Source organism: Meles meles, chromosome 4, assembly GCF_922984935.1.
Source record: "Meles meles chromosome 4, mMelMel3.1 paternal haplotype, whole genome shotgun sequence".
Taxonomy (NCBI): domain Eukaryota; kingdom Metazoa; phylum Chordata; class Mammalia; order Carnivora; family Mustelidae; genus Meles; species Meles meles.
In genome coordinates this window covers 94132089-94150631 of record NC_060069.1, presented here as the reverse complement: position 1 = coordinate 94150631, position 18543 = coordinate 94132089, and the positions used below count along the sequence as shown (strand labels likewise).

General features: G+C 37.3%; 1 protein-coding gene across 8 annotated transcripts in view; it reads right to left on the bottom strand.

Moving 5' to 3' along the window:
• Positions 1 to 18543, bottom strand: part of TFDP2 (transcription factor Dp-2) — a 170771-nt gene that overhangs the window by 60021 nt on the left and 92207 nt on the right. The window contains exon 1 of one of the 8 annotated variants that reach the window (XM_046002558.1): positions 7011 to 7065. The exons of the other annotated variants lie outside the window; for them this stretch is intronic. The gene's annotated coding sequence lies outside the window, so the exon portion shown is untranslated. Of the gene's footprint in view, positions 1 to 7010; positions 7066 to 18543 lie in introns of those variants that run through there. 8 annotated transcript variants of the gene reach the window in all.

Sequence of the window (18543 nt, the reverse complement as noted above, 5' to 3'; positions counted from 1 at the left end):
ATACCAGGGTCCTAGGATCAAGCCCCACATGGGCTCCACACTCTGTGGAGAGTCTGCTTCTCCCTCTCCCTCTGCTGCTCCCTCTGCTTGTGCTCACTCTCTGTCAAATAAACGAATGAAATCTTTTTTTAAGTGAATGAAATCTTTTAAAAATATATCTTATTTATTTGAAAAAGAGAGTGCACGCATATGCACAAGCACATAGGAAGGGGCAGAGGGAAGAGGGGCAAGCAGACTCCTGAACATGGGGCTCCATCCCAGGACCCTGAGATCAGGAGGTGAGCTAAAGGCAGAGGCTTAACTGACTGAGCCATCCAGGTACACCCCCCACCCCAAATGGCTATTTTTTTTTTAAGATATTATTTATTTGACAGAGAGGGACACAGAGAAAGAGGGAACACAAGCAGGGTGAGTGGAGCAGGCTCCCCACTGAGCAGGGTTCCCAATGCGGGGCTCAATCGCAGGACCCTGGGATCATGACCTGAGCTGAAGGCAGATGCTTAACTGACTGAGCCACCTAGGTGCCCCTCAGATGGCTATTTTTAATGAATAATCTATCCCCCCCATGCTGCTATGAAATGTTACCTTGATCATTTACTTATTTGGGTCAATTTACTGATGTTCTATTCTGCTCCACAGATCTGCCTATTTATGTGACAGTATCACATGCTTTTATTTCATTCCTGATTAACATTTCCACCAGAGAATAAGCAGAGTCAGAACAGGAGTGTCACGCATTTTTCCTTTCTGTATTACCCTTTTAACTATTTGTTAATAAGTGTTGTAAAAGACTATCAACTGGTTTCACATAAACTACTAATGAGGTCAAGTCACAGGTCAATTCTAGAATAGGCCAATTCATTTTGCAAGGAAAAAAGATTCTACACCTTAAAACTGTATTTCTAATTTGAGCCAGTCACCTAGAAAGCAATGTATGTCACTGAAGAGTGGACTAGAATAGAAACAATATTTATCACCTTTATTTGACAAATAATCAGGCCCAATAATTCAATGTACTATCTTTATAAGTAAAACACATTAATAACACATAATTAATTTGAAAAATGGCAACATATCCAACTGGAAATGCCAAGATATGTAAAACAGAGTATATCTACATAACCATAACTGCAGCATAGCTACAAACGGGAGATGTAAGAAACAGATGACAAAAGTTCCTAATATTGGGAGCCTGGGTGGCTCAGTTGGTTAAGGGTCTGCCTTTGGCTCAGGTCATGATCCCAGGGTGCTGGGATCGAGCCATGAGCCGGGCTCCATCCCAGGGTCCTGGGATGAGCCCTGAGCCAGGCTCCCTGCTCAGAGAGGAGCCTGCTTCTCCCTCTCCCTCTGCCCGCTGCACCCACCCCTCGCTTGTGCTGTCTTGTTCTCTTTCTCTCAAATGAATAAATGAAATCTTTTTTTTTTAAAGTTCCTAATATCTCCTAAGTTTAATGTTTCAAGTGGCCTCTAGAACCTCTCTCTCCATATTTGGTTCTACAAGGGAACTCAAGCAGTCTATAGTACATAGGTAAGGACAGAAGATCTGAAATGCAAATACCTACATATCATAGGCATGGAAGAAAAGCTTAGCTGTTTTTGCAGCTGTGAGAACACAGGACTTCTAGGATCCCCCAAATGGACCACCAAACCAGGATCTTTCCATGAACCAAAGAAAGGCTTTCCATGAACCAAATCAAGAACCTTGAAATGGCCACAAGAAACAAGCTCTTAGCCCTAAGGGTCAATAAATTTGTCCTGTCTTTCCTACATTCTTTCCCTGGAGGATCAAATCTGTTCTCTTGGCTTTGATAAGCATTTTTACATGGAGGACACCTTTTAAAACAATTAACTAGCTCCTTGTTTCTTTGGTATCTAAAACCATAAATGCCCTGGATTCTTCACTTTGAAAGGAGGAAAAAACTTTCTTTCTTCATCTTCCTGTATGCCAGAATTTAAACAGTGCATCTTCATTTCTTAAATGAACTCCTTAATTCAAGCTCTGGCATCTGGAATATTATAGTTGTTTTCATTTAGCTCATCAAACCTCAAAGCTAAAAGATCTTAGAAATCATTTAATCTATTCTCACTAGGCTTTCTTTATAGGACCTTTCCTTTCAATATTTTTAAGATGTCTGTCAAAAAACACACCTCACCTATAGGTTTGATTCTATCACTTTTACACTGGCTTCTTCATCTTTAGTTAAAACATGTCATTTTGTCCTTTTTCTATTATCTTGCTCAGTAAAGGAAACCTGTAAATAAATTTCTCATTTCTCTTCTACCAGTTTAATTAGAATTTCCCATTTTTTGGACAATATATCTTCTGATTAACACTTGAATTAGTTTACCATATGGTCTCAGACAACTTGGCTCTTCCAATCCTTCACAGTAATTTTTCCCAAATGGGCCTGGTCTTAAGCTGTAAAGGGGTGGGGGTGGGGCAGGGATGTAGTGTCACTCTTATTCAAAATGCACATTCCTTGGCTTCACTCAACATCCAAAACTAGGTGGGAATGCCTATTTTTAACAAGTGCCTCAGATGATTCTTATGATCAGTCAAGACTGGGAAAGACTGCTTCAGGGTCCCCTTTTCTCTTGGTTCAAGTTAAGGAAGTAATGGAGTAAAGTAGACTCTTTCCATTACACTTAATCTCTTTCCAAAAAATTTTAAAAAGAATGGGCTGAGTGACCCTTATTTCTTCAGTCTCTTGTTTTCACATGTTGCATTCAACCCCTACTTCCAGCACCATCACCGCAGCCATTACACCCACCAGATGGCACACAGACACGGTGTGCACGCCTAGTAAAAGAGTGAGCGGATGAGAGCACATTTTATCTTGTACCAACAGCTGCTGAATGGCTAGAGTAGATCAAGGCAGCTGGGTGCAACCACAAAGATCAGAATTTATGAGTATTAGAATATCCAAGTGCACTTAATTGGAAATCATCCTCATGAAGAAGCCCATGACCTCTCTAACATGGTAATCTGTTCCAGACTGTGTTAGTAAATAATTCATTTAAAATTTATAGTGAAGGAGGGCCTGGATGGCTCAGTTAGTTAAGTGTCTGCTTTTGGCTCAGGTCATGATTCCAGGGTCCTTGGATCAAGTCCCGCATTGGGCTCCCTGATCAGCGGGGAACCTGCGTCTCCCTCTCCCTTCGCTGCTCCCCCTGCTTGTGTTCTCTCATATGTGGGCTCTCTCTCTCAAATAAGTAAATAAAATCTTTATGAAAAAATTTAGTCAGGAGAAATATTTTTCCAATATTTATAAAAGACAGCAAATGACTACAGACAGACCTGCAATTTAAATGTTGCATTATTAAATTTCAAACTTTACGACACTTAAACTCAAAAACACCAAAGATTACCCATGAATTAGAGTTTCAAAGCACTTCTTTTCCCTAGAAAATTAGAAAGGGGATCACTGAATTCCATAATACCATACTCAAAATTGAAATTTCAACAATATGTTCTATTTGAAAGCTATTATCGAAGCTACATCAAAATCATATTTTGAAGAGCAAGAAATCTTAAAGTTAGACATCAAAGCAACAAAAATCTTTTAATTAAAACCTAATCCATTAAAAGATTTTTCAAAAAAAAAAGGTAAGATTTTGCAAACTTTTATACCTAAGTTCCCTGGGTCTACTTGGCACATAGTAAGTGGTCAGCAAGTAGTCTCTTCTTTTTTGTCAGAAAAATTGTCAAGAGAGTGACAAACTTTGTACCGTAAGTGAGCGAAGTGCCAAAAACCAAGCTCCTACTGATGGTGTCCAGCTTTAGAGTCAAGATCCAAGAGCTCATTTATAAATTAGTTACTTGAAACTTGGTAGAAAGAAGTAATGCTGTTATTACATGACAGGTTCCTGGATCCTTTAGCAAGAGTTAACTCATAATATACTTAAAGCCCAATACTCATTCTATTTTATCTGCTCCTAAACAATGTAAAAGATTTTCTTTTCAGAAAAATATAGGCATCAGGCAATCTTCCCTCTGACCTCCACTTCAGAAATGAGAGATTTTTAGGTTGCTGTTGTTTCTAGTCGTACACATATATACATAAGGCAAAGAGAATGTCTACATTAGTCACTCTCTGGGTATTCTAACTTGGAAAACAATGAATAGGTAAGGCTTAGATGCCCACAGACCTCAGTTTTGTGTTAAAGAGTTCATATATACTATGGAGAACTATAGGTACCCTACTCTGAAAGTCTTTCAGTGTATTACTCTTAATTTGAAAGGTTGACAGTCTCAAAGATTTCTGTATTGTTGCTGCTGATGCTATTATATACCCAACTGTCATGCCTACATTTATAATCGTGACACATATTTTTGGTAACTACAATCTAGGATAATGTCATAGTTACAAATCACATGTGGGGCCATCAACTTTTTTTTTAGGGCTGTTTATTTCATCAAACTTACATATACTTTGATAAAAATTATAAAAATTTTTACTTTAGTCAGACCTGTAGTTTGTAAATCCATTTTTTTTTTTTTTTTTTTTTTGAGGGGGTAGGAAGAGAAGGAGAGAATCTTTAGCAGGCTCTATGACCGATGCTGGGCTCCATCTCACAACCCTGAGATCATGACCTGAGCCAAAATCAAGAGTCAGACACTTAACCAACTGAGCCACCCAGGCACTCCTATAAATCCATTTTAAACTCCATGTAAGTTTCTTTACTTACCTTAGAAAGAAAAAAAAACCCTCAACTGCTACCTATTGCTATTCCTTAAGAAAGAAAAATGCATGAAGATCAATTTTAGAATCTTAATGTAATCTTAAGTTAAACAGTGATCTGAACAGCTTCAAAATCTCTAAATTCTGTCATTATGTGAAGCAAAGAAAATTTTCTGGGAAGCCCCCAGATCCCAGTTAAGAGCAAGAGAAATTTTTAATGATCTCCTTGAATGCTGGTATCTTTTTAGACCAATTAAACATTTAGAAAACCATTTAATATTTGCCCCTTACACAAATTTACACAAATTTTCCCCTTAAACAAATGGTTTACAAAATTTTTTGGCTGTCATCTATTCTTATTAATTTTACAGTGTAGGGTATCATGAATTTTTACTATGTCCCTTATATGTGAAAGATCCGGTGCTCAGCACTGGTTTTTCAAGAGCAAACTTTAAGAAATGCATAAGGCTGTAATGTGTATAAATGCACACTATTCAACAGCATAGAACTTCTCTTTGTTACTTGTAAAAGGAAAGGTTTTTACTTGTTATGAATTCCACGAATTTAAAACCTATTTTTTTAAAATTTGACTGCTTTCAGTAACATGTGTATTGTCTCCAAGCTCTTCCTTTGCTATTTGTTTCAGCAAATAAACATTCTTCTCCGTCCATTAGCAATCAATCCAAGTTTACTATCTTTCTTTTAAGAGATTCATTTCAACTAAACTAAAAATATTTCTCTCCCACTTCTTATTCAAAGATGTTTTTGGAATAAGTCCTATGCTTCTCACTGAAGATAAAAGGATCTCTCACACTATATGCAAATAATGTTTCATAATGCAATTTCATTTTGAGCCTTAGTACCTATTGTGCAATTACAAACTTTTGCAACCTAAGTATTCCTTATATATTTTATAATGGGTAGGCTTTTTTCCAAATATTCTGTACGATTTAATGATCACTTTTTCCATAACTTACATGCACTAAAATTAACTTTCTCACATTTCCATAAAAAAGGTATGTTACTCTACTGATTCTCAAATTCTAAGTATAAAGGAAAAAAATTTAAATGACTAAGTTTTATTTATTCCCAGATTAAATCAGATTTATGACCTCCCCTCCCCATTGCAGCTACTGTGAATTTCTAATAAAACAACCTCAATTGTAACAGAAGAAACATCTGTTGCTTTTTTCTTCATCAGGGCTTTCCTAACTGAAAGAAAGGCTCTCGCCTGACCTCCTCTCTCACTCCTCCTCCCCACCCACACTAAGTTCCTTAAAACTCCTTTTTAAGTAAATGTATTATTTAAAATGTTACTGTATCTACTTAAAATGTCATAACATTGTAGAAATATTCACTTCCTTATTAAAATTCAAAGAATGAGTAACTCTTAAATACATCCAAAAACAAGAGCTGTGACTGCTAGAATATTAATTGTAACTGAAATGCAGACTTTCCAGAGTATATTTGAAGTGATCAACTCAATCAAGTTGTCACACATTCCAGGCTCACTCACTATTATTTAGGGCTAAGATTTTCTTCATAGGTTCCAGATTCATATAGGATCTTGCATGGTATATTTTCTTTGCCATCCAACACTAACATAATGGCAGTCACTACCCCAAGAGGCAGACACCAAATGGTGCCACCCACACTCTCACACTGTGCCTCATAATAAACCATAAAGCAGTGGAATGCACCGGCCCCTTTATGAGCAAACAATGCCCGAGCTTCATTAGAATACAGCTGACATTTTCAAAGCACAAATACTTTTAAGAAAAATGTACTAGGAAAAAAAGGAATGAAACAGCTATAAAAGCTGAAATATCTTTTTAAGTGTCAGGTTTACTTCAAAGATCCTGAGGAAGCATATTTTGCTGTTGACAATTTTAAAGTTTTCACAAATAAAAAAAATGTATACTTAAGGGCAAAGCTTATTTTATTAACTACTGGAAAGAAATGAAAGTAAAAACTATCATTTGAATTGCATTCACAAGTAATAACTATGAAGTATCTTCAAAATTATTCATTTCCTCAACTGCTTTCCTAGTTCTTGAAAGAGGAAAGCTGAGCTCTAGAATTACTTTCACATTTTAATTGATTTATATAAGTTACTGAGTGATAAAGTAAGCTTACTCTACCCCTCCCCCCCCCCCGCCCAACCCAACCCCCATACCCTGTAGTTTTCCTGTCTGCAACAAGCAAGGACGTCTTGAATTCAGCGTGCTCTTGGCTATTTATCAACTTAATATTGCTGCTGCTGGAAGAATATAAAATAAACGTGGTAAAAACTCACCCAGCAGTAAGAAACAAAATGATCTCTCTTACCTGGTCTAAAGAAGCATGCCTCTCACTGCAGTACCAACAACACTCTACAGTCTTTGTTACCATTCAGTGGAAACTTGAGACTGTGTCAGACATAAGTAATCGAGCTCAGAAAAGCTCAATTTAAAATACTTCTCAATAAAACTAAAAAGATGCTCAAGAAAACTGTTTAAGTAACTGGCTTTCAAAAGATATATGAATTCTGTCTAATGCAACAAAGATCACTCAAAAGAAACTAGAAGTGTAAGTCTTAAGAGACAAAGGGGCTTTTTAATGTGTAGAATCTTACTTTCTTATTAAAGATTTTAAAAATATGCTTAAAATAAAAGCGGTAAAAAGATAAAATGGCTAACTCCAAATTAACATTCTAAATATCACTTGAATTTTAACTAGCTAAAAAAAATAAGATTAAACTTACTCATGAAATCTGCATAATTCGAATTGTACATGTCAGGGTATTTGCCGGCTCCAAAGCAGTCACAAAGCAGGAGACCTTAATGCATCTTGAAAGCAGAGCAAAAGCAGAGCAAAAGCTCCATAAGTTTCAGGGGGGAAAAAAAAAGAGGAAAAGAAAAAAATAAAGAGGAGGAGAAACTCTTGAAAAACTGGTCGGGGCTTTTCAACCTGTAGTAACTGTCTAGCTCCTCTGGGAGGGGGAAAAAAAAAAAAGTCCTGCCCCCTGAGATAGGAGGCTATGTTTCAATGCCAACATGAATGACAGGCCCATTTCTGATATCAACAAAGAGCAGCTTAGTTGGGCTCAATTTTTTTCACTTTCCCACACGGTTAGAAGTTTAAAATTTTTCAGGTTAGTATCTTTATATCTAGGGTTAAGTACCTTTCTCCATTTTCTCAAGAGAACCCCATCATGTTGTCCTAGTTTTTTAAATGATTAATTAAAAATACCTACCTAATCATCTTACTCAGTTTTTCCTAGGCAGGAAGCTAAACAAAAGATGACCTCTAAAGTTCCTTTCCAAATCTATCTTTTGTAATCTCAGATCACCATATGACTAATTATTAATATTAATAAGCTTTTCCTATCCTGACATATGGGTACAAGGAGAAACCAAAAGTAGGTAACAAACATAAAAATAAGGTAACTGAGACAAAACTGTAAACTAGCTAGATGTAAAAATCATTTACTAAAGTACATGAGTATGATATACAAATTCAAAACAATAAACACTTTGATCAATGACATATATTTCCTGAATGCCTATTATAAGCCAGGCACTATTTGGGGCTCTGAAGATGTAGCAGTGAACACATCAGATAAAAGCCAAACAAAAATCCTTGTCTTCAGTGAGTTAATTCATTTATATTTCAGTTCCCTGAATGTACAACTCTCCTAGACAGACTAAAATATCTCTTTCCTTTTTTGATTAGTTACCACCTAATCTGAAATAGTCCCCTCCGAAAGTATGTCTTGTCAAAAGCTTCAGAAAGGCAAAGATTTTTGTGCTTTCTACAGTGTTGTATCCTCAGCATCTAAAACAACGGCTATTAGACATTCAAATAGGTATATGTGAGCAAAACAGATGAGAGCTTTTTCATAGTCAAACTTTTCTTTGCAAACAGACTATGTACTACCTATTTCATTTACACGCATAAGGATTTAATTAACTTGGGTTATAATTATGTAATAGCTTAAAATTGAAAAACAACCTATATGGCTGTATTTTTCAGATTCTGTATTTTCAGATTCTAAAATCTGTTTTCACTATCAGATGTGACTATATTTGACTTAAAATTCTATACACTAAGTTTTTGTGGACTATCAGATTTCGAGGTTTTCGAATAAGAAATGAATTTTGGAAATCATATGGCATCCCATCAGTTTTAGATATGTAGAAATAACTTTAAATTCCTCTGCTTCTCATCATTCTTGTCACCTTACCATAAATCACACACAGAAAATACATGCACACCTCTAACCTGTCTCAACAGTCAGAAGTGGCTGCATATGTCACCCAAGGCCAGAATATTTAGGGACTAGATAGATATGGTCACAACTATTCTAGTGTAGCCTTTTCTTTTTTCTTTTTTTAAGATTTTATTTTTTATTTATTTGACAGAGAGAAAGCATGAGCGCAAGGTGGGACAGGGGCAAAGTCAGGGGGAGAAGTAGGCTCCCCACCCAGCAGGGAGCCCAACGTGGGACTCCTCCCACAGGGATCATGACCTGAGCAGAAGGCAGACACTCAACCACTCAACCAACTGAGCCACCCAGGTGCCCCTCCAGTATAGTCTTAAAACAAAAGGAAATTAAACTTCTCAGTACTCAGATATACTCATATACTTATAAATAGCAGAGTATCAGTCCCTCCCCCTGTCCCACTGCCAGAGCTGGACAATGATTAAAAGTTCAAATATAGGGTGCCTGGATGGCTCAGTGGGTTAAACCTCTGCCTTCGGTTCAGGTCATGATCGCAGGGTCCTGGGACCGAGCCCTGCATCTGGCTCTCTGCTAAGCAGGGAGCCTGCTTCCCTCTCTCTCTGCCTGCCTCTCTGCCTACTTGTGATCTCTGTCAAATACATAAAATCTTTAAAAAAAAAAAAGTGCAAATATTAACTACCTGCAATAGTCACATATTCAATATGTGTTCTAACAAAAAAATCTAACAGCAACCCAAGGTCAGAAAACATGTGATGGCTGAGATCAAGTAATGGGTAAGATAAGGTGGGACCAAAGCAAGATTTCATCAGGAATGGTTCCTACAGGAGCAATATTTCTTTTCCCTAACCATTACTCATTCTTTCTTCAACAAATGCTCATTGAGCACTTTTAATGTATCAGGCACTGAGCTAGGGAGGAAACTGACCTGCTACATAGAGCTCAGTACTCTCTATTCCATAGATCTGACTTTAAGACTATCCCTATTCTTCCATGTTTCTTTCTCCATATCTGCCCTCCTTGCCAGTGCCCCTTCTCCAGTCCCAAATTCTTCACTTACACAGCCCTTCTATCTATTTTCAAGCCATTCTGGCCAAGCGCATAATCCCTAGCTTCTGTATTCCTTTCCAACTGCATCACACACTTTGGGGAAATTATGAGTGTTCCTACTGGCATAACAAAATACACCTTGTGTATGTCGTCTCAAACAATTTCTCCCTAATCTTACTTGGTTATCTAGAAAATGCCAAAGGGGGCTAGGCATTCATTCCCCCAGGTTTATAAGCTAATTTATTCAGACTGGAGTTTGTGATGGTTATTGGTAACCTGACCAAGTATTAACCACATCTTATAGGTACCTTTCTGGTTCTACAGGCAGAAATGATATTATGATAGCACAACCATAGTTTTTACTTGCCCATTCTGCTAAAGTAAGTATCTGCTAGATCCATGTTGTGAGGGAATGGAAATTATCCATACTGGTTTCCTATACTTACTCACATTTTGAAATAAAATGTCTAATCATCCTGATGAAAACTACATCTAAAGCAAAAGGTCCCTGGCTAACCACTTTGCATGGATAAGTGATAATTTCTTAAATATATCATGCAGTAAAAAGTAACTTCACTTTCATTGCTCCTGTTCTTCTTCCCACCTTTAAATATAGACATTTTTCAAGGATCTATCCTTGATGCTCCTTTATTCAAGACTTACATTCCCTCTTTGAAGGGTATTACCTATTTCCATGGCTTTATCACCATTATATAGATGACTACGAAAATTTATACTTCTAGCCCTTGTCTTCTCTGTTCTGCACTCTAATTTACAATTGCCCACTGGGCATCTCTGCCTCTATGTTCCACAATCTCAAGTCAATTTCTGCAGTACTGAGCTCCATGTCTACCTTCCCAAACCAGTTCATCCTCCTATGTTTCCCGTTCTTGTTAAAGGCATAGTCATCCAGAATAGAAAGTGACTTTCTATTCTCGCTGCTTCTTTACCATCCAAAAAATGCCCACATTGTTTCCAGTTTTTTTCCTCCCCTAAAACATGCATCATTACCCTACTATAAAAACAAAATAAGTAAGAAATACAACTTCTGGAGCACCTGGGTGGCTCAGTCAGTTAAGCATCTGCCTTTGGCTCAGTTCGTGATCCTGGGGTCCTGGGATCAGTCCCACATTGGGCTCCCTACTCAGTGGGGAGTCTGCTTCTCCCTCTGTCCCTCTCCCTGCTCATGTTCTGTCTCTCCAATAAATAAATAAAATCTTAAAAAAAAAAAAAAGAAAAAGAAATACAACTTCTGATGACCTCCTGACTACCCTATCAAAAATAGTGGTTTGGGCCGCTGCCTTCGGCTCAGGTCATGATCTCAGGGTCCTGGGATCGAGTCCCACATCGGGCTCTCTGCTCGGCAGGGAGCCTGCTTCCCTCTCACTCTCTCTGCCTGCCTTTCTGCCTACCTGTGATCTCTCTCTGTCAAATAAATAAATAAAATCTTTAAAGAAAAAAAAAATAGTGGTAGCCTTAAGCCACATATGGCTATTTAAGTTTAAATTGATTAAAGTTAAATGAAACTAAAAAACTTGATTTTCCAGTTGCATTAGACACATGTTAAGTCCGCAACAGCCACATACGGCTAATGGCTTACAGATACAAAACATTTCCATCATCAGAGAAAGTTCTATTAAACATTTCTGGTCTAGGTGGCTCAGCCGCCTGAATGGCTCAGTAGTTAAGCCTCTGCCTTCAGCTCAGGTCTTCACCCCAGGGTCCTGGGATGGAGTCCTGCATAGGGCTCCCTGCTCAGTGGGGAGTCTCTCCTCCCTCTCCCTCTGCCCCTCTCTCCTGCTCTCGCTGTCTCTCTCCCTCAAATAAAATCTTTAAAAAAAAATATGGTCTCTGGTCTAGATAATAACAGAATAGTGGTTGTCAGGGGCTGGGAGGGGAGAATGGGAGTTACTATTTAATAGATACAGAGCTCCAGTTTTACAAGATGAAAAATTATGGAGATGGATGGTATGATGATTGCACAGCACTATAAATGTGTTCTGTGTCACTGAATGGTATACTTCAAAATGACTAGGATGATGTTTTATGTCATGTATATTTTACCACAATAAAAAAAATGAAAAAGCAAAACAAAAATTCATATATGAGTAGGAACAGAGGGTAAGTGGGAAATCTGTACTTTCCACTTAATTTTACTATGAACTTAAAACTCGGCTGACAAAATAGTCGACTTTTTAAAAAAGCACATGTAACAGTTTGTCCAAAATGCCTTTTTCTTCTTTACCTCTTTTTTTTAGATTTTATTTATTTATTTGACAGAGATTACAAGTAGACAGAGAGGCAGGCAGAGAGAGGAAGGCAAGCAGGCTCCCTGCTGAGCAGAGAGCCCGATGCAGGGCTTGATGCAGGGCTCGATGCAGGGCTCAATCCCAGGACCCCGGGATCATGACCCGAGTCAAAGGCAGAGGCTTTAGCTCACTGAGCCACCCAGGCGCCCCTCTTCTTTACCTCCTTAATCCACCCAACTCCTCTGCATCCATTAGTAGTTCCATCTCTATTATAAGAGCTCCTCTTACTTCTTGAGTCTAACCTAACCTCCTACTTGTATATTCTTACATAAAATGCAGTAAAATATCAAGACCAGTATAGCTAAGATCAATGAATAATTTTGGACAATCTAAATTATAACAACATTGGGGCGCCTGCGTGGCTCAGTGAGTTAAAGCCTCTGCCTTCGGCTCGGGTCATGATCTCAGGGTCCTGGGATTGAGCCCCGCATCGGGCTCTCTGCTCAGCGGGGAGCCAGCTTCCTCCCCTCTCTCTCTGCCTGCCTCTCTGCCTACTTGTGATCTCTGTCTGCCAAATAAATAAATAAATAATCTTTAAAAAAAAAATAAATTGAAACAATTACATGATAAATTCTTTTTTTTTTTTTAAGATTTTATTTATTTATTTGACAGACAGAGATCACAAGCAGGCAGAGAGGCAGGCAGAGAGAGAGGAGGAAGCAGGCTCTCAGCAGAGCAGAGAGCCCGATGCGGGGCTCAATCCCAGGACTCTGGGATCATGACCTGAGCCGAAGGCAGAGTCTTAACCCACTGAGCCACCCAGGCGCCCCACACGATAAATTCTTAATGAGATGTGTCAAAGCTGCAAAATTAAGCTAGTTCACTCCAACTGCACATATTAACTAACTATTTACAACATGCCAACCTTAAGTAGGGGAAGAAAGAAATATAATCCCTAGCCTTAGGAAGTTATAGTCTAATGGAGGAAACACTACAAACAAGCAAACAAATACAAAAATACCAACTGTGTCCACTGCCAGGAAAGAAACTAGTGGCTCAAAAAGCTGGGAAGAGGTATTCCATGTGAGCCCTTTATACAAGGTGCTCTAGGAAGATCTCTCTGAAGGGAGTGATATTCAAGCTGCAACCTGGAAGACAGGGACATGTCAGCAAGGTAAAAGCAGGGAGAACATTTCGGTCAGCACAGAACTGTGAAAAGGCTCACCTAAGACTCATAACCTTAAAAGTAAAGCAAAATAAATGGAAACTGAGTAAGTCAAATAAAATATACATGAGGGAATGGCTTTAGGGGAAAAAAAGAGTAATTTACTAACTTTTGTTATTAACACAAAATAGTAGAAGGAACCCATTTCTTATTTTCTTTTTGAGGCTACTACAAAGAACCTGGGGAATGAATCAGGATCATGGATGCCATTCTGAGCAGAAGTCTAAAAAGCAACACCGGATATCAGACCTCAACAAATATTCTCTAAACACAATCATGAATGCACAATATCTCACTGTACATGTGTCATATTTTATTTCCCTATAAATGGATATTTGCAAGTCTCCATATTTTGCCATTTTAAATGATTATATAAAAATTATGTAGTAAACACATCTACACTCAAATCTTACTTTTTTAAAAAAAGATTTTATTGATTCATTTATTTGAGAGAGAGAGAAAGAGAGCAGAGGGAAGGGGAAGAGGCAGAAGGACAAGCAGACTCTGTGCTGAGTGCAGAGCCCGATGTGGGGCTCAATCCCATGACTCTGAGATCATGACCTAGGCTGAAATCAAGAGTCAGATGCTTAACCGATAATGCCACCCAGGTGCCCCTCTTCTTCTTTTCTAATGACAAAGTCCAAGAAGGGTTTTTAGTAGATGAAAGAACATCACCTGTTTTAAGGAGTTTGATGTATATTACCAATTTGTTTCCCAGAGGACTTACACGGACTCACACTTCAAAGGGAAGTAGATTTAAAGAATAACAAGTAGATAAGAAGAACAAATAAATGTATATAGGAAAAAATAAAAATCATCCACAATTCAAATACCCAGAAATAATCATAATGAACACTTTACATACATAGCTCAAGTCTTTTTCTATGCCACATATTCTTCCTTTTCCAACAAAAGCAGGGGGAGGGATCATGCTGTACATGCTGGTTAACTTTTGAACTTAATAAATTTAGTTTATAACATTTTTAGAATACCATCCTACATCAGTGTCACAATACTCAGTTATTTATCACACTGCCTCTAATTGTTCGTTCTCATCAACAATGCCGTGACATTGTTTGCTAAAATCTTCCCACAGGTCTTCCTTTAATCAGGATAAATCCTCAGAAGAGAAAATGCTGAGTCAGAGTTTGCACATTTTAAAGATTTTTGATAAGCACTGAGCAAACTGTCCTCCAGAGTTTGTATCTTGAGTTCCCAGACCGGACTCTACCAACCCCAAATTAGGTATTAACAACAACACTAACAACAAAAGAACAAAAATCTTCACTCTATTGACTGGCAAACATTGGCTTTTGTTATTTAAATTTGCATTTTGATTACTGGTTAAGTTGAATACATATTTGTATTTTTATTACCATTTGCATTTCTTTTGTGAATTTTCCATGCTACCGGTTTTTCTTGCAATGCCAATATTTATTTATTTGTATCACATTTAGTTATGTTTACTAAGCCTCCTCTGGTATGTGAAGTTTCTCAGATCTGCCTTGTTTTTGATGACCTTGGCAGTTTTGAGAAGTACTGGTCAGGTATTTTGCAGAATGCCACTCATTATGGATTTGTCTGATTTTTTTCCCCAGAGTTGTGAGTTACTGGGAGGAAGATCTCATTACATTGTACCAAGGGTACCAGCTATCAACATGACTTATGACTGATAAAGTTAACCTTGAGGATCAACTGGCAGGCTATTTTTTTAGGTTTCCTCACTGTAAAATTACTCTCCCACCTCCAGCCTGTGTTTCTATAAGCTACAATTTGGAAGCACCACACTAAGTACAGCCCACACTCACGGTGGGGTTGGAGGGTGTAAGCTCTACCTCTCTGCAGAAAAAGTGTCTAAATTGGTGTCTAAATAAATTACTTGGAATTCTGTATGGAGACTTGTCTCTTCTCCCTCACTTATTTATTCAATTACTATTTATATGAGTATGTACTCATGTATTTTTATTTTATACTTAAAGTTAAAATCCAACACTGGATTATTTATTTTGTTGCTCAAATGGCTCCAGTTTTGGCCACTGGGATCTTTTTTTTTCAGGTTGGCTCCTGTGCTGCTTTGGCATGATCCACTTTTTTTTTTTTTTTTTAATACTTCCTTACTTTCTGGTATTATAAAATACTCCAGCTTCACCTTGTGTATTTCCTGCCCCAAACCTACATTATCTATGCTTCTAAGGAGGCTTGCTTGGATCCTTTTACTGGAGAATAGTTTTAGAAACCAACATCTGGGTGGTGGGTGACACTACTGGTTTTTAAAAACTCTAATAAGATTCAACTGAGGTGCGCCTGGGTGGCTCAGCGGTTTAAGCCTCTGCCTTTGGCTTAGGTCATGATCTCAGGGTCCTGGGATCGAGCCCCACATCGGGCTCTCTGCTCAGTGGGGAGCCTGTTTCTCTCTCTCTCTGCCTGCCTCTCTGCCTACTGTGACCTCTCTCTGTCAAATAAATAAATAAAATATTAAAAAAAAAAAGACTCTCTCAAAAAAAAAAGATTCAATTGAAATGGCATTATGTAATTTTTATTTGATTTGGCAAGAACTGTCAACTTTAAAATACTTATTTCTCTCTTCAGGAATACAGAATCACTTTTAATTATTGAGTTATCCTTTATGTTTCTTTGTGCATAATAAAGTAATTGCTTTGACTGTACATCACAGCAATAATAATAATTTAAATATCACTTGATATTTCCTCCATCTGCTAATATAAATCTCCCAGACCTTACAGAGTCTCCAACAGCCTACAAGGATTTCCACAAGCCTTCAGAGGAGTGATCCTCAGCCTTGGCTGCACATTAGAATCAACTGACAGACTTATATCCAAGACACATTTCAAACCAGCTCCATCTGAATCACTGAGGGCAAGACCAAGGCACAGGTATTGTTCTAAAGATATCAGATGATTCCAGTGCATATCTAAGCAAAGAAACACCACTTTACTCTTTTACGTGGCTTCATTAGAAGCTCATTCCCAGTAAGTATTGCTGAGTAATGCTGCCTCCATAGGAACAGATCACCTCCCCCTTCCTCTGTGGAAACACTGGCAGTCCATGAGATGCCAAAGCTTCAAGTTTTGCCTTTTCTGAAACAAGGAAAAATATTTTGCTCCCTTACTATGTTATATACCCTATAAGAGATATGCATAGGCAGCACTGCTAATGACTTAAGATTCTCATTAAATTATACTTTAAAAGACAACTGTTTCATTGTTTTCATAAAAACTTATATCTACCCTATTCTCATAGGATTCACACATGACTCAAATAGGTCTGGCCATAAGACAAACCCTATTACCATCATGCAATATTAAGAATCATTTCCCCTTTCTAAAGACCAAGATTTTTCTTAAAGGTTTAGTCTCTTTCTTCCCCTGAGATACAATGAACATAATCAGAGCAACATTAGAACTCAAACCCAGCTCAGCTCCTGACAAACTCAATCCCATCGACAAATGGCCCATCAAAAAGAAATGTGCCTATTTTCAGGTATAAATACTATTTACTTCAATCTTTACTGTTCTTTTATACAAAATGTCTGGCATTAAAATTGTAACACACGTACAAAAGAGGGCAAAAAAAAAAAAAAAAAAACCCAAAACAACAAAACCCTATTGCAAGAGCTAAAGCAATCAACAGAAACAGAGTGATAGATGACTCAGATTTTGGAAATACCAGGCAGGCGCTTTAAAAACTATTTCAACTTTTTCATTATTAGACTGGAGGAAAATTTCTTCCTATCTTTAACCTTTAGTCTCTTTAAAGCATAACTAAGAATCTAAACCAAAACACTTACAATGTATTATAGGGTTTATATAGGGTTTACAATTATGTAAAAACAAAAATGTATGCTAACAGCACATAAAAGAGAGCAGAAAATGAAGTATATATATATGGTATAACATTCCTTGAAAGTAGACTGTGATAATTTAAAGATATACTCTGTAAAACCTAGAATACTAAATATAAATGGCTTAAAAAGAGGTAAATTAGCAAAGATAAAATGGGACATAAGAATGAATCACAAGAAAAATACCTAATTTAGCCCAAAAAAACAACAAAAAGAAAGGAACAGAGAACAGATGGGACATAGAGGAAGAAAAAAGTAGCAATATGGCAGATTCAAATTCAACATCTCAATAATTACAGTAACTGTAAATTATCTAGAGACCCTAATTAAAATCCAGAGACTCCTAGAACAAGGACTGTTACCAGGGATAAACACAAGTATTACATAATGATAAAAGAAAACATTGCAAAAAAAACCCCAAAACCAACAAAATAACACATAACAATCCTAACTGTGCATGTACCCAACAACAGAGTTTCAAAATATATGTAAGAAAAAGCAACAACTCAAAGGAGAAACAGAAAAGGCACCATTATAATTGGAGACCAACATTCCTCTCTCAGTAATCAATAGAACAAGTAGACACATAGTGAGGATGTAGAAAATCTGAACAACAGTACCAATCAACTTGAGTCATTAATATTTGTAGAACACTCCATTCAACATCAGCAAAATCCACAGTCTTTTCAGTGCACTTTAACTAGGATAGGCCATACAACAGATCTTGAAACAAACTTCAAACTGCAAAACAATTTAAATAATCCCCAAAGGATGGTCTCTGATCACAGTGGAATTAAACTAGAAATCAATAACAGAAAGATTTCTGGAAAATTCCCAAATATTAAACAACACATTTCCAAAATCACTGAAAGGTACACATTACCAGACCTCACTCAAGAAAAAATAGACAACCTGAATAGCCCTATACCTATTACAGAAATTGAATTTCCAGTTTAGAGTCTCCTCACAAAAGAAGACTCCAGGCCCAAATGCCTTCAAAGGCAATTTCTACCAAATATTTATGGAATAACTCATCTAACACTATACAAACTCTTCCAGAAAACAGAAGAGTACAAAACATTTTCCAAATCATTTAATAAAGCTGGCACTAACCTGAGAGAAAACCAAACAAAGAAATTACAAGATAATTCCAAACCAATATCCTGCTTGAACACAGTTGCAAAAAACCTATTAATTAACTAGCCTTTAAAAAGACTGAAATTCTGGGGAAAGTATATGCTATGGTGAGTGCT